General features: G+C 53.2%; 1 protein-coding gene across 1 annotated transcript in view; it reads left to right on the forward strand.

Annotated features, from left to right (window-relative positions):
* Positions 1-16,641, forward strand: part of MYT1 (myelin transcription factor 1) — a 133,963-nt gene that overhangs the window by 27,949 nt on the left and 89,373 nt on the right. Inside the window, exon 2 of the mRNA XM_055372752.2 lies at positions 15,783-15,996. The gene's annotated coding sequence lies outside the window, so the exon portion shown is untranslated. The remainder of the gene's footprint in view (positions 1-15,782; positions 15,997-16,641) is intronic.

The following is a 16,641-nucleotide window of genomic DNA, read 5'->3' on the forward strand; positions in this document are numbered from 1 at the left end:
AGCCCTGGGCCATGCAGAACATGGCCCTGGAGCACCCCTGTGAGGTTTTAACAGGGTTTTGGGGGACCTTGGTGCTTCCTAAAGTTTCGGGATGAGTCCCCGGGGTCTCCAGACTGCGTCTGCCTCCTCGTGCACCAGAGGGTGGCAGTATCTGTTCATGTTTGCCCCATCCAGGGGTTTTTACCAGGGGGACCTCATCCTTTCTGGGGAGTGGGGAGAGCACCTGAGGGGGTCGGCCTGGAACAGGACGTTGCAGCCCATTGCCTGAGTCTTAAAGTGTGCCCTTCCCCACAGCACTTCAGGATCACTCTGGGACCATCCTAGGATTAGGAATTTTAAAATGTTTAAAAACAATTATTTTCCTTTTTTTGGGGGAAATTGGTTATACATCCAGATGATTCAAAAAGCAAAAGTTTAAAAATAAATAATAGTTTAAAAAATGCGCAAAACAAAAAAACTGCATACAGTGAAAAGGAAGCATTTCTTTTTTTTAAATTTTATTATTATTATACTTTAAGTTTTAGGGTACATGTGCACAACATGCAGGTTTGTTACATATGTATACATGTGCTGTGTTGGTGTGCTGCACCCATTAACTCGTCATTTAGCATTAGGTGCATCTCCTAATACCATCCCTCCCCTCTCCCCGCACCCCACAAAAGTCCCCAGTGTGTGATGTTCCCCTTGAAAAGGAAGCATTTCTGCTTCTCCTCTTTCCGGTCCTTGACAGTGATTCCGGGCATCACAAATACACACGCTCCCTCAGTTTTGTGCTTCACAAACACGATTCCTCAGTTTTGTGCATCACAAACACACACGCTCCGTCAGTTATGTGCGTCACAAACACGCGCACTCCCTCAGTTTTGTGCATCACACGCGCGCTCTCTGTTATGTGTGTCACAAACACAGACGCTCCCTCAGTTTGTGCGTCACAAACACGCACGCTCCCTCAGTTTTGTGTGTCACACACACAGACGCTCCCTCAGTTTGTGCGTCACGAACACGCGCGCTCCCTCAGTTGTCAGGGGACTTTGCATTGTGCCTTTGCATGAAACACCATGGCTTGGAGAGGTCCCGCATCATTAGGGCCCCCTTGCCCATGGTGCGGCGGCCCCTGACCGATTTAGCCGTTATTGAGGGACATCCAGGTTGCTTTCAACGTTTTCTTTTTCACAGACAGTGGTGCCAAAGGCGTCCTTGGACATGAGTCGTCTCCCAGTGGGTGAGCACATCTTAGGGCAGATTTCTGAAGGAAGATGTGCCAGGCAGAGGGGGTCTGAAGTTTTAACTTTGAAGGGCTTATTGTCACATTGCCCTCCACAGAGCTTGTACCACGGAGGTGGTGGCAGTGTCTTGCTGCCCATGCCTTCCTAATGTGTGTGTTGTGAAGTCTGTCGTTCTTTCTTTTTAAAAATTTATTATCTTTAATTTTTTAAAATATAGAGACAGGGCCTCACTATGTTGCTCAGGCTGGTCTCGAACTCTTGGACTCTAATTTTTGTATTTTTAGTAGAGACAAGGTTTTGCCATATTGGCCAGGGTGGTCTCGAACTCCTGACCTCAAGTGATCCGCCTGGCTCGGCCTCCCAGAATACTGGGATTACAGGCCCTTGACCCTTTTTTTTTATTGTGTTGTTGGATTTTGTCTTATTGATCTGTACGGGGCGTTTACATATTAAAGAACTTACACCTACATACTTACAGATATTTTTTTCATTTTTTTCTTAAAAAATTTTCTTTTGAGAGACAGAGGTCTCACTGTGTTGCCCAGGCTGGTCTCAAACTCCTGAGCTCAAGGGATCCTCCCATCTCAGCCTCTCAAGCAGCTGGGTCCACAGGTGTGTGGCACCACCTCCCCTGGTTTGTTATTTGACTTTTGTCTTTGCTTAAGGAGTTTTGCCGTAGAGAATTTTCTTTTTATTACATGAGGTAATTAATCTTTTTCATAATATCCCCCGTCCCCCATGCTTTCTTCTAGTACTATTTAAATTAAAAACTTTTAAATCTTTTAAAATCTATCCAGGCTTTATTTTGGTATAAGAGCCAATGTCGTGATTGATTGGTGTCAGTTAGCATCCATGGAGGAGACAGATGTCACCCTCAACTTGGGAAATTTGAGGAGAGATGAATAAAGGACTAAGATGTGGTTGGCATGTAGAGAAACCACTAAGGCTAATGCTGGGTGGGACCCCTCAGGCCTCGGAGGACACAGGGAGGCTGCAAGGGAGGTGGTCCTGCAGGGGCAGAGACCTGGGTGTGGGGAGACTCGAGTGCAGGACCCTACAGGGAGGGCTGGGGAAGAAAACACCCACTCCCAGTTGGCTCCCTGCAGGCCAATTGCACCCAGCAGCCCGGAGTCAGGGCTCCCTCCAGGCCAGTCCCACCCAGCAGCCCAGAGTCAGACAGCCGCAGGTGGCCCTGCAGGTAACAGAGGTGGAAAGTGGGGTGGGCCAGATGCTGGACAGGTGCAGCACAGGACGCTGGGATGAGCTCTGCCAGATGTGGCTCCATTACTGAACCAACAACAACCGACTTGGGGGATGGGCACTTCCAGGAGCTCCCCAGGGCACTTGGACTCAACCCCCACGGGTGCAGTGTGCGGTTGAGTGTTGGAGGCCTCAGGTCTGGGCCTGGTGGAGGCCAAAGGGTAGGGCCAGTGTGGAATGAGCTGACCACAAGCTGTTCTAGACAAGGCTGTAATCTGCCTTTGTGACCCCAGGGCTGTCCATGGGGAGCTCTATGGACCTCTCAATGTCAGCGTTTTGGGGTAAGGGTGGGGGTCAGGTGATGCTGGGATAGATGGGGCAGGGTCTGTGGGGGTGGGGAGGGCCGGGGAGGCTGTTGTCATTCATTCATCCAGTGCACACGGGTGACGCCCTGCTGTAGCCACGCCCTGGAACAAGGCCATGAGGAATCAGACACTAGCGGTTACTTTTAACGAGCACCTACTGTATGCAGGTTCCTTGTGTTGACCTTCACGAGCTCATTTACTACTCACAACAACCCTGCCCTCTAAGTGAGGAGGCTGAGTTTCAGAAAGGTTAAGTAACCTGCCCATGGTCACACCGAGCTGGGATTCGAACGCGGGACTGGCTGACTCCAGGCCTCAAGCTGTGTTCTGCTAAGCTGTGCTGCTGCCTCTGGGAAGTCTCACAGAGATGAAGGCCAGCCTGTCTCCACTTCTGGGGAATTCACCCTCCATTGGGTGGGCAGAGGCCTCATTATCTCATAAGGACAGCGGAGAGATTCGTGCTGAGCCACACGCACCGTCCTGTGTTCACCCATTCTTGCGGCACGGGAACTGAGCACATATGTTGAGCTCCTGCCAAAAAGTTATGATGCTTTTTTTTTTTTTTTTTTCTTTTTGAGACGCATTCTCGCTCTGTTGCCTAGGCTGGAGTGCAGTGGTGCAGTCTCGGCTTACTGCAAACTCTGCCTCCCGGGTTCACGCCATTATCCTGCCTCAGCCTCCCGAGTAGCTGGGACTACGGGCACCTGCCATCACGCCTGGCTAATTTTTTTTTGTATTTTTAGGAGAGACAGTGTTTCACCGTGTTAGCCAGGATGGTTTTGATCTCCTGACCTCGTGATCGGCCCGCCTCGGCCTCCCAAAATGCTGGGATTACGGGCATGAGCCACCGCGCCCAGCCAAGTTATGATGCTTCTTGACATAAAATCTTTAAGCATTAAAACAATATTAAATCATAAAATCAGTATAAGAAAGTCTAAAACATTGCAGATTTTCCTGAGGTCAACTTAGACACTTAAAAAAAAAAAGCCAAATTCTTAAAACAATTGTTTTTGGTGTCCTGCTTTGATGGTTCCCTAAACACTTGCTCTGACTGTTAGAAATTCTGTACCTGGGTAGCTGGGGCCCCCGTGGAGAGGGAGCAGCTCGCCCAGTGAGAGAGACTTGGCCATTGTCCTGCAGGGACTCTGTTGTTGGGGGAGCGGGCAGGGCATGTGCAGTGTGGGGTGCGGCGTTCAGAGGGAGTGGCCTCCACAGCCCTGTGGCCGGGGTAGGGAGCCCAGGGGGGCCATCCATGTTTCTCTTGAGGTACCTGGCAGAAGGCGGGTGGGGGGGTGCGGGGGGTGGTCCTTGACAGCGGAGCAGAGAGAGATGGCGGTCAGAGGCCCAGGCGGGCTCCGATTAGGCCCAGGCCAGGGTCCGGGATCCGTAGGAACCCCTCGACCACCAGCAGGGCCTTGAGCACCCCGGCCAGGGTGGAGGTAGTCCAGGACAGAGGACAGTTCTGCCAGTGGTGAGTTGAATTTGGGTTAGGGGTAGGGTTAGGGTTAAGTTCAGGCGCTTGGGAACAGACAGTGACCAGGAAGCCTCCGGCAGCAGTGGGCCCCAGGGCTGACCTGCTGCTCGTCCTGCCCTGTGCTCCACCATCCTGGTTTGCCCAGGTGAAGGGGTTTCCAGGACTCTCCGTTTTAAAACCAGCACAATCTGGGCCAACTGGGACACACTGGTCACCTTGCTAATGTGTCCCTGTTCCTGAGGGGGAAAGCGGATAGGCAGTTATCCCCCAGGGCCCAGGGAAAGAAGCCAAGCCAAGGTGCAGACAGATTTCCTTGCCCCAGACTAAGGGAGCTGTGGACAGAGGCCTTTGCTGGGAGGTGCTGGGTCCTTTCCTCCAGGCAGCGCTGGGATTTGGGCCCCGAGACCTCGTGTTTCTCTGACCCAGGGAAGAAGCCTCTGTCCGCTCTGGGCCTTGCCCTTCTTTTGTTTTCCTTGGTGGAGGGAGGGAGAGAAGGTCACCAGCACCGTTTGCCCGAGTGAGGCTCATTTCTCCTTTGTCTGCACAAGGCTGGACTGCCCTGCATTTTCATGGTAAGTTTGTTTCTTCAAGCCGTTGTTAAAATCCTGGAAGCAGAGAAAATGCATTTGCTCCATCACCTTCCCTGAGGTGACAAGTCCTATAAAACCTGTTAAAGCCTTTAATAAAATCCCTGCTCAGTGCTGCTCTGTGAATGAATGTGGAATCAGAATTTAAGTTAAAATGTTGCTCTTGTTGTCTGGAGGCTTTGCCTGGGAAGAAATGAAAGGGGCAGCTCACCTTTCTGCCACCGTTCTCAGGCCAGGTGGGCGCCATGACTAGCCACCCTCTGACCCAGGGCTGGGGGCCCACCTGTGACTCACGGGCTGGGCCAAGATGCTAGCTGGATTTCAAGGCAGTGGCTCTCCCCACACCTGAGACTGCCCTGCCGCAGACCCCACAGAAAATCCCACTGAGGGGGAAGGTGGGTGTGCCTGTGGACCAGGTAGCCACTTGGGACTGGAGGTTTTATGTACTCAGAAGCAGAGTCAGTCCCTGAGCTCACAGGCTGATAGCAGGGGTGTGGGCAGACAGCCGCCCTGGAAGAGGAAAGAAGAAAGTGAGAGCGACTAAGGGGCTCTGGGGTGTGTGAATGGGTTGGTGCAAGGTGGAAAGGAGGCAGGGAATGTCTTCCCAAATGAAGGGAGCAGGTGGGAGGCCAAGGCAACGGGCATGAGGCCTGGAGGCCTCGTGGCTTGGCTGGGGGCAGTACCAGCCCCGCTCCTACCTGTTCAGCCTCCCCGCTGCAGCTCTTCCCTCTTTCCTTCACGGAGTCCTGCTCTTTGGACTTAACACACTCAGGAGTCTGTTGTTAAAAAACAAACCAAAGGCTCTCTCAGCCTCGACCCCATCACAGCCAAGTTCTGGAGAGCTCTCTGCTCCATCTCCTCTTGTCTCCCCCTCCTCCTCCCTCTCCACTTCTGCGTGTCCCGGAGAGACAGAGACCCCCAGGCACCCTTGGCTGGTGGGAGAGACAGCACAAACATGAACCGCTCACGGGCCGCACATAGTTGCCTTCACTGCGGGGCGAGACACAGCTGTGTGGAACCGGCCCAGGCCCTGAGAGGTGCTTTCCTCTCCTCTGTTTTCCAAGTTGGCAACGCTACCCTATTTCTTCTATGATGAAAAGGAACTCTAAAAGCATTCAAAACATTTAAAAAGTGTGTGTAGGAAGTGTTTTCATCCCTGCATAGATTACCTCCAGTGAAAAATCAGCTATGCCCCCCGCCCCCCCCCCCCCACTTAAAGTGCTGTGAAGCTGCTGCAGGGAGGGCCCCGGGTCCCAGGAGGAGGCCAGGGGACCCTCGGGGAGGGCAGGGAAGGTGCTGCAGGTGGAGAGACTGCGGGACACGTGGCTCTGGGAGCAGGTGCAAAGGGTTATAGCTGAAGGAAGGAGAGGAGCCATAGCTGATTATTCATTGACGGTAATGCTACACAGGGATTAAAATCAGTCAACTTGAATAAACCTTAAGAATAAGGCTGAGGCGGGGTGCGGTGGCTCACGCCTGTAATCCCAGCACTTTGGGAGGCGGAGGCGGGCCGATCACAAGGTCAGGAGATCGAGACCATCCTGGCTAACATGGTGAAACCCCCGTCTCTACTAAAAATGCAAAAAAATTAGCTGGGCGTGATGGCGGGTGTCTGTAGTCCCAGCTACTCGCGAGGCTGAGGCAGGAGAATGGCATGAACCCGGGAGGCGGAGCTTGCCGTGAGCCGAGATTGTGCCACTGCACTCCAGCCTGGGTGACAGTGAGACTTCGTCTCAAAAAAAAAAAAAAAAGAATAAGGCTGAAGCTGGTAGGGTGCAGGGCGCGTGCCTAGATTTAGTCCCAGCTACTTGGGAGGCTGAGGCGGGAGGATTGCTTGAGTCTGGGAGGTCGAGGCTGCAGTGAGCTATGACTGTGTCACTGCACTCCAGCCTGGGTGACAGAGCGAGACTCCATCTCTTTAAAAAAAGTTGAGCTATAAAAGCAAGTTGTAAAGGGTTTTGTTCTGTATGATCACATCAATGTAAACTGAAAAAAAATGGTATGTGTTTTTCTTGGATGTGTATGTAGATACAAAAACTGTGAAAACATGCAGGGAGATGATACAAACCAATTTCAGAGATGCCCCCGCTGGGGAGGAGGGCACAGGACAAGCATTCTTCATTGTCTGTCTGACAGTGTGTTTTGAATGCGTGTTTGAATATTTTCATGCTTAAAAAGTAAACAACAAAAGATGATGGGAGATAGGATGAGGAGGCAGCGTGCTGAAAAGGGTCCATTTCTAGGTGGCGAAGAGAGTGAGTTGGGGCAGTGGGCTGGGCAGAAGGAGGGCTTTGAGGATTCCAGGAAGAATTCTGTAGGAAAAGGAGCCAGGGAGAAGGATGGGAGAGCCACAGGGGCTGGAAGCGGGGTGGTACTTCCAGGAACCTGAAGCCCAGGTGAGGACAGGTGCTTGTGCCATGCCACCGTGGGGGTGAGAACTTGGGCAGAAGATGCCGTGTGTGCCGAGGGAGGGGTCGGGAGAGGGATGAAGATCTGAATTGAATGGATGCTGAGAGGAGGCTTAGTCATGCATCGCCAAAGACGGCTCATGGAGTAAATAGAGCACTAAAGGCTGGCTCACTCGCGGAGAGCTGTTTCCTGTGGCTCAACAAGTTTATAATAAACACAGTTAAACTTTTATTTATGGCACAGCTGCTAATTGCACCATAAACACTTTTCATCAGGCAATTGCTGTTTACTCATTTGCCAATCAGCTCATTATCCAGCTACCTCTCCTTGTTCCTGCCTTCCCACTTCCCAAATCCTACTGCTTCTAGGGCGTCCCTCTGCAACTGTACCCCCACCCAGCTGCCTGGCCTGACTCCTGGCAGGTAGGCCCCCTCTCCAGTCCGCCCAGGCTTTGGTAGGTGTGCCTGCCCAGGCTAGGCTCTGTTCTGCTGCTGACCATGGCCAGCCCCGACTGTCCAGCATCCTAGTGTTTGAGGCCCTGAACAATGCCCCTGCTGGGCTCTCCTGACCACTCTTTTCTCTGGCTCCCAAACCTCACGGCCCCTGGGGATCCTCACCTCCCTCTTTTCCTGCGTTTATCCCAGCCCCACTCAGCATGCCCAGAGGTCTCCCCACCCATCTCTCTCCTAGACCAGGGGTTACATAAAACTTAAGCCAGTGTTCCTGAGGGTCCTTCCTTTCCTTAAGAGGGAGCGTGTTCCGAATACTCAATTCCTGCCGCTTGTTTGCTGGGTTCAGTGTGGCCCCTCGCTCACCATTACCTCACAGAGCACTGAGACAGGGCTTACACTTACTCATACCTTGGTTCATTGGTTCACCCGACCATGGCCACCTCCACACAGGTCATGGTGTGAGTCCCCTCCCCCCATGTTCCCTCTGCAGAGCTGGCTCCAGGATGAGCCTGAGCTGGGAGAACCTCTGGATGGAAGGAAGTTCCACCCTGTATCCAGTTACTGTGACACCTGCCCCCCTATGAGCTAACAGGCCCCCAGGTGGGTGGGGACCAGAGTCTTAGGGTGTGTGCTCTGTGTGCTCTGCAGCACCCACTTTGCAGACATCAGCGTTAGCGGACATGTGTGTTAGTGAGAATGCTCATGTGAGTGCATGCATGTTTAGGTGAGTGGGCATGTACATCTACGTGTGAATGGTGTCTGCATGTACACACATGCACAAAAGTATGTATGTGTAAACGTGTGCATATGTGAATGACATGTATATGCTCATGCAGATACGCTAATGTATATGTACATGTGTGCATGTGTGTATGTGTAAGTGGTATATGCATGTGTGTACATGTAGGTTTTTGTGCATATACAAGTGTATATGTGCACATAAGCAGTGTGTATGTGTGCATGTGTGTGCACATGTGAGGGGTGTGCGTATGTATATGCATGTGGGCAGTGTGTTCACATGTGTATATGTGCATGTGTGTGCATGTGTGTGCACATGTGAGGGGTGCGTGTATATATGTGCATGTACTCACGTGTGTATATGCATGTGGGCAATGTGTTCACGTGCATATGTGCATGTGTGTGCACATGTGAGGGGTACATGTACATATGTGCACATGCATGTGTGCATACAGCTATGCACATTGTACATGCACATTGTGTGTACGTGTGTATATTTCAGCATGTGCATATGTGTAAAAGTTGTGTACATGTAAGTAATGCATGTGTGTGTGCATGTGTTCAAGTGATTTGTTTGTGTGTGCATATGCTACACATGTGTGCTTTCATGAACATATGTGTGTGAGTGGTGAGTGTAAGTGTATGTGCACAGAGGCCTCAGACTGAGTCTAATGGGGGTCCCTGCTAGCTCTGGAGAGAATGTGGTAGCAGGGCTGAGGCCCTTGTCTTCAGCTGAATGAGTCTGCCTGGCGTGCGCTCAGTGCTCTCCTGCTCTCCTGCTTCTCTTCTGAGGTCAGTCACAGACCTGGACATCCGGCTTGTGGGGGGTATTGAGTTGCAGTGGCTGCATGTGCTTTTGTATGTGAACACATGTGCTCATATGTTGCATGTGTGTGGTGTGCACTGTGTCTGGATGTGATCATAGGCAGCATTTTGGGGTATTTTTGGGTGTCGGGGTACTCACTGGGGGCATTGAAGGTGCAGTGGCAAAGCAGGTGTCCAGGAGTCTGAGCTCAGACTTGACTTTCTGCCTGGGTCAGCCTAGATTTTCTACATGGAAGTGAGGTGAAAGGGAGAGGAATATTTGGGGCCCCTTCTCTGTCCCTTAGGTCCCTAGGAGCCCAGGGATGGTGAGAGGGCCCAGCCCTTGGTTTTTGATCTATTTGAGAGGAACCGAGTAATCTTCTGGGGTCTGCTCTTGGCTTCTTCAGTACAGTGAAATTAGCTGAGCAGTTCCTCTGGGCAGAGCCTCTCCTAACATTCCTTTGAAGCCTCCCTCCATGCTGGGAATCCAGCAATGTCCAGTGATAAGCTTGGGAGGAGGACATACTTGCAGTGGAAGAGACACCATGCCTGTCCCACCAGCCCCTTCACTTTTGGGGTCAAGCATTATTAGAGCCCTGCCAATGGATTGTGTGTGTCGTGACAGATGTCAGCTGGGAGGAAAAGACACTGGGCCCCTCCTGCACAGGGGCCTTATTTCTAGAGAAAGGGAAGACTGAGGTGCAACGTGGGCCTGTGGTTAGGGAGACTGCATTCTGAACACCGTGGGAAGAATGCTAGAAGCTCTCAGCCTCTGCCTTCCTCTGCCATGCTCGAGCTGGTCAGTCATGGTCCCTGAGGCCCTACAGCAGCCTGCAGGGATCAGGGCAGCAAAGGTGCTGCAAAACCAGCAAGACCAACAGGACTGTACAAGACCAGTGTTCCACGGTGACACCTTGTGGTTGCAATGGCAGCAGCACTGCCTGTGGAAGGACAAGGCTCTCCTGCAGCTCCTCCCTACCAGGCTTTGGGAGCAGGACTGGCCCTCCTTTGGACTAAGCCTCCAGCATTTTTGGACAATTGGCATGCATGTTGGAGGAGAGTACTTGAGAAGGAAATAATGGGCTTGGGGCTAATAGAGGGTTTGGAGGCTTGCACACTAAACGGGGAAGGATTCATTCGTACCCATTCCTTCTTCCGAAATGTTTCCTTCCATGTCCTGCCCAGGCCTGCTCTTTGGGTCTCCTGGCTGGTGGGGGAACAGATGTGGCGTAATCACGTTGAGATGCAGCAGGTGCACCAAGCACTGTGCACCCTGCTGTTACCCCCAGGACCCCCAGTGTCAGTACTGGTGGGGCTGGTGTTTGTGGAGTGTGTCAGTGGACTGGCAGGCCCGTGGATTCCACGTGTGTAAGAGAGACTGACAGCCCTTCCTGTCTCAGAGCAGCCCCTCCTGGGTCCCATCCTGGGTCCCATCTTGGGGTTGGACATGCCCTTGTTTGAGCTTGGCCCCTTCTTGCTGGGCCACCAGCCCTGACCCTAAATCTGAGAGAGGGCTTGGCTGGGCCTGGGGTCAGGGGACAAACAGCCACCCTGGCTGAGGCCCTGGGCAGCTGAGGAACTTCAGCCAGCTTTGGGCAGCTCTTGGGTTGGGAGATGGGCTGCTGTTTTCTCGGACAATGCCCTCCCCAGCCCCTCAAGACTCTGTTTTCAGTCAGTTCAATTAGTACAACTTTAAAGCAATTAAGGAGAATTAGTGGCCAGGCTGCTGCAGGCAGATGCTGAATACACTCATGCCCCCTCCCCCAACCTCCCTCACCGAACCTGACAGCTGCTGTGGGGAGTGCCTAGGCCCTGCCTTTCTCTGCTGGCTCTGTCCTTTCTCCCAGAGATCCAGCCCCCGTCTCTCCTTCTCTCAAGGGTCTGAGGAGGGGAGGGTGGGCAGTCTAGGGGACAGACCCAGAGACAGGGGCCCTGGGACTGGGAGGGTGGGGCAGGCCCGGGGAAATGGGCCAACTTCCCCCCAAGACCCCAGGCCTGGGCCTGCTCTAAGGAGAGAAGGGATGGGTGCTGGTTGGAGGCTCAGCCCCTGAGTGATGGTGAGGGTACTCAGCGCGGATTGGGAGGACTGACCAGGATTGTGGCCCAGCCTCTGGCCCTGTGGCCTCCAGGAGCCCCCAGCTCTGGTGAGGGCACCCTTTGGTGGGGCTGGGGGCTGTTCTTCAGTGGGAGGCCTCTGAGAGGCTGGGCCTCTCCCACTAGGTGTGGGGTGGCAGCGAGGCCCTGCTTCTGAGCCAGTGCTGGAGCCACACCACCTTCTCTGCCTGGTAGTGAAGGAGGTGGCCCCGTGGGTGCTGCAGACCCTGGGCCCTCCCTGGTGCCCCTTGGGCTGCTCTGTGGGGAGAGCTCCAGGTGCTTGCTTGCGTGGATGGGGCACCAGGGCAGGTGCAGGGCTGACTTTGCAGATGGAGCCCTTTGTGTGGGGACCCTGTCTTCCGGCCTTGCCCCTCCCTACTCCCCCAGCTTCTCAAAGAAGGTCTGTTTTCTGAGCCTCCTCTGTGATGCCCCCACCAGCCGCAGCCTCCCTCAGATGTGTGGGGGGTGTCCGCAGTCCTAACCAACGTCTTTTCTGCATGTGTCCACATGTATCTGGCACTTTCTCTGAGCAGGCCCTGGGCTCAGCACCGGGTAAGGCAGATCCATGCAGCCCCTCACCTTGGCCGAACACTGAACAGATGATATGTACTTGTGCAATTCCAGCTTCAACAAGGGTCACCAGAACAGCTCTGAGCAATTCCAGCTTCAACAAGGGTCACCAGAATTGCTCTGTGCAATCCCAGCTTCAAGAAGCGTCACCAGAACAGCTTGGAGAAGGGCTGTGACCCGGTCTGAAAGCTTCCCAGAGACTGGCTTAGCGGGATGACCCTGGGGAAGGAGATAGTGGGTGGAGCAGAGAGGCTGATTAGAGGCTGAGTCTTTATACGGAAGTGATGGTGCCCTAGAGGCACAGGAGGGAGTGAGTGCTGCCAGTGGGGCAAGGAGGGGCGGCTCCACCTGTGACACTAACCCTAACCGCGTAGGGAACCTTCAGTGGGCCCATCATGGTGGCCCAAGCACACAAAGGTGTCTGTGCTCTGTGCCTTCGCTGAGCAGTGCAAGTCTGGGCCCAGGGGCTCCCCTGAGGAGGGGAAGCCAAGGGTGTCCACGAAAAGAGTCAAACTCTGTAAAGTATTTGAAGAGATTTATCCTGAACCAAATACGAGTGACCGTGGCCCATGACTCGGCCTCAGGAGGTCCTGGTGACATGTGCCCGAGGTGGTCGGGACACAGCCTGGTTTTATACATTTGAAGGGTGACATGAGACATCAATCAATATGTACAAGATGTACATTGGTTTGGTCTGGAAAGGCAGGACAACTCAAAGTGTGGGCTTCTAGGCCATAGGTAGATAAGACACAAACAGCTGCATTCTTTTCGGTCTTTGATCAGTGTTTCACTGAACACACAATTTACATGTGAGAGGGGGTAGAGAAATAGTCACTTATGCCTTAGGCTGACTCAGTGAATCTGCATTTTTACATAAGCAGTAGGGCAGAGGAAGCCATCGGATGTGCATTTGTCTCAGGTGGGCAGTGGGATGACTTTGACGAGTTCTGCCTGTCCATTGTCCCGCACCTGTGAAGGGAAGCTATCCATTTACGTTGCCAGGGTGAAATTCAGCAGAACAGTTTTAGGGCAAAGATCTTGAAGCCCAAGAAGAGTTTCTCTGTGGGGAAATTGTGAGGGAAGATGTAGACTTCCACACAATCCTTGTCGCTATCTTATTCGGGAATAAAATGGGAGGCAGGTTGGCCTGACGTGCTTTGGCTTAGTGATTTTGGGGTCCTGAGATTTATTTTCCTTTCCCAAGTACTTATTACAAAGTAGCAGACTTCAAACCTGGAGATCTCACAACCCCAAGTAACATCCTGTTAGAAACCATGGGACCACCCACACCGTTGCTGTGGACTACAAGCTCGTGTCACTGGCAGCTCAAAGCAGAAAGTATCAGACACCCCCCACCTCGGGGGACCTCTGTTTCAGATCTCAGGTGACTCTTCACCTTGAAGACATTCAGCTTAATCAAAACCTCTTTTCTGACCCTTTGTGCCAGCCTTCCTGGAGGGGGCTCCCCAAAGAAGGGGCTACTTCTTGTCCCCTACCTCCCCACATCCGCTAAGGGCTTCTACACAAACACAGGATGAAATGAGAGGAAGGTGGCTGCCGGAACGGTGCTTAATGGTCAGGATGTTCTCTCCCTGATGTGTACTGTTCCCATTACAGGTATTCACTTCTTGATGAAGCAATTTCCTATATAATGGCCCCACATGGCAGGCTAAATGTGGAAAACCACCAAACAGAGGCAGAAATATAAAGACACTTTGGATCATCATTTGCAGCAGGCAAAATAGCTGCAGGCAGCTTGTGGTTGAGACACTCAGTAATGGTACTGGCCAGGCACGGAAAGCATCCACAGACACAGCTCACGGGTGCAGCGTGGAGAATTCCAACCAGCCAAGGGGCTCAGGCAGGCCTCCGAGGAAGGACGCTTGACCTGAGACTTCCCCCTTATCATGGTCAAAGTGAGGGTGTCCCTGCTGGAGCCCCTGCAAAGGCCCGAGGGAGCCGGGACCTTGGAGTCTGGGGACTGCATACAGCCCACTTTGAGGAAGCCTTCTTGGTTTGAGGAGGGGGTTGAAGGGCAGCATCATGGACCCTGGGTTGAGAAGGAGGTGGAGACCAGCGGGGTGAGGGGCTCCACCTTGACTCAACTCCCTAGATGGCAGCTGATGGGGGCTGTCCTAGAGGGCTCTCTCCTAGGTGAGGGGCTAGACCTGAAGCTCTTGTGCTTCCTCAGCCCTAGTCCCCTCATGGGGACAGGAATGGTGTGTGATGGTGCATTCATAGATGTGCATGGACACATACAGGCATGTACATTTGTACACAGACATGCACACAGAAATGTGCATGCATAGGCCCACACAGCAGACAGGCACATGCACACAGGTGTGTACACAGAGAGGCACGCGCACATGCACACACAGATGTGTACACAGAGAGGCACGCACATGCACACACAGATGTGTACACAGGCACGCGCACATGCACACAGATGTGTACACAGAGAGGCACACATGCACACAGAAATGGGCATGCACATGCACACAGATGTACACACATGGATGTTCACACACATACACATGCACGCAAACACAGCCCCTCTGCAGCTCTGCTGTCTGCCTCAGGTGGGGGCCATGCTGGGTGAAACTGTCATTTCTCCCTGTCTATAAGCTCCTGCCTTGAGGCTATGAAGACAAGAGGACGTGAACTGCTCTCCGGAGGCAGAAGACCTGGGTTCAAATCTTGGCTCTTCTCTGGGCCTCAGGTTTCTGGTCTGTAGACTAGGATATTGGAGTTTTACTCAATGTTACCGGAGGGATGAGGGCCCTAAATCAGGAGCTGGGAACTGGTGCATGGTAAGTTGTGGGAGTGGAGGACTGTGGAGAAGGACAGGCCTTCCGTAGGTGAGGTGCTACTACTGTGGAAAGTGGTCTAGTTTCCTCTCTGCCCCTACGGGCACCCAGTGGAAGAAGCTAGTGGTCAGTGATGGGCGGACTAGTCCTGAGGTCCTAAGACTGGAGTGTCTGGATGATCAGTGTGACCTCTCAGAGAAGAGGTGCACACCTAGGGGTCTGGCTAAGGAAAGGGGAGGGTGTCAGTACAGGAACTGCAGGGACTAGGCCAGGCTGGGTACACAGAGGCAAGGACAGGGTCGTGAGGCTGGTGCTTGATGAGAAAAGCTCAGTCTAGACATCTGGGCCTAGGCCCCAAGAAGAGTGGGGATCAGGCCTTCATGGGTGGTGTTGGAGAGCCCTGAACAGGATGTGACTTGGTCTTCCCTGTGGAGAACTCAGAAGACTAGCTGGACCATTCAGGTATTTAAGGAGCAATGTCAGAGTGCCAGGAACTCTCGGGGAGCTTACATCCCAGTGGAAGAGACAGCTCACCTCTTTGAGCTTTCTGGCAAAGTCAAGGGTGCTAAGTGCTGTGTCAGGGCCATCCAAAGGTCCTGAGGTGAATGGGACTTGGAGGAGGTCAGTCAGGACCAGCCTCGTTGTGGGTGTTGAAACACAGGAGTATCTGTGTGGAGGAGGCCTGGGGCGCTCCTGGCAGGGAGCAGGGTGCGGAGGAGCACAAGGTCCTCAGGGTTCTCAGTGGTGGCATCAGGAGTGCCCAGGTCAACTTGTCCTGGGCAGAGGATGGGTTCAGAAGAGAACGTCGGCTGTGTATCCTTTGTATCTTCCAGAGGTACACAGCCCTCCCCAGCCGCCCTCCAACCTCAGGACAAAGTGTGGGTGTGCGTTTGGCTCCTGCGTTCCCCTGTCTCCTTTGTCCACAGGATGCTCTTGGCTGCCAGGAGGTTCCCACTCCTCATCTTTCCAGGCCCGGGTCAGAGGCACTGAAGTCAGAAACAGAGGTGGCAATTTCAACCTAAAAGCACAAATTACAGACAAGTCTCCCTCCTGCAGGTTTCCATTTGCACCTGGCTTTTGTGTGGCACTAGAAGAGATCAGCTTTTTGCAAGCATGGGGCTGATGAACGCATTTGCACAAAGGGAGACGGCGGAGTAGCAGGAGTTTGCAAGCTGCTTCATTAACTTGGAGCCAGTGGAATGTCTGGGATCGTCTGTGATTTGGAAACCGGTGGCAGAATGTTCCCGCGTTTCTGGTCCTCATCAGTCAGGTAGGTTGAGGGGAGCCCAAGACGAGCTTGTGGCTGCAGCGAGGGTGCAGGATGGGTGCACATCTCGGTGGTCCAGCTGGGTCTCAGCTACCTTGAATCTGACCCACGGGCTTTGTGTGGTCTCAGGGCTTGTGTGTCTGTGTTTGGTCCGCTGTGTACCTGGTGTACACACATTGCCTGTCACGTGTGTCTCTGTTGGAAGCTCTTGCCCATCGGTTCTTCATATGGTGCTGTCGGACATCTACTGGTCTTTGAGTCTCCAAGTCTGTGTTAGCTGCTGCAGGTCGGGGCCTGGGACTCTGTGTACCAGTGACGTGGCCCCACTGAGGCCCCGTTCCTGACTCAGCCATGCTGTCATGGCCCTCAGAAAAGATCTATCATTTCTTTGAGCCTGTAAAACAAGTAAATTCAGTCTTCCTGTGAGGCGCGGTGATGATTCACTGGAATCATCCCAGTGTGTAAGGGTACTTCCTCCTGCCGGGACTGCCAGGCGGGATGGCTTCCTGCAGACTCAGAGGGTCCAAGACAGGGTTTCCAAGCAGACTTTGCAGCTGGATGAGAGGAGGGGTCAGCGCACCTGCTTCACACAGAGACTGATGTGCCTGGGCCCAGGCAGGCCCGTGCTCCAAGCACCCTGTTCCTCAG

Source organism: Gorilla gorilla, chromosome 21, assembly GCF_029281585.2.
Source record: "Gorilla gorilla gorilla isolate KB3781 chromosome 21, NHGRI_mGorGor1-v2.1_pri, whole genome shotgun sequence".
NCBI lineage: Eukaryota > Metazoa > Chordata > Mammalia > Primates > Hominidae > Gorilla > Gorilla gorilla.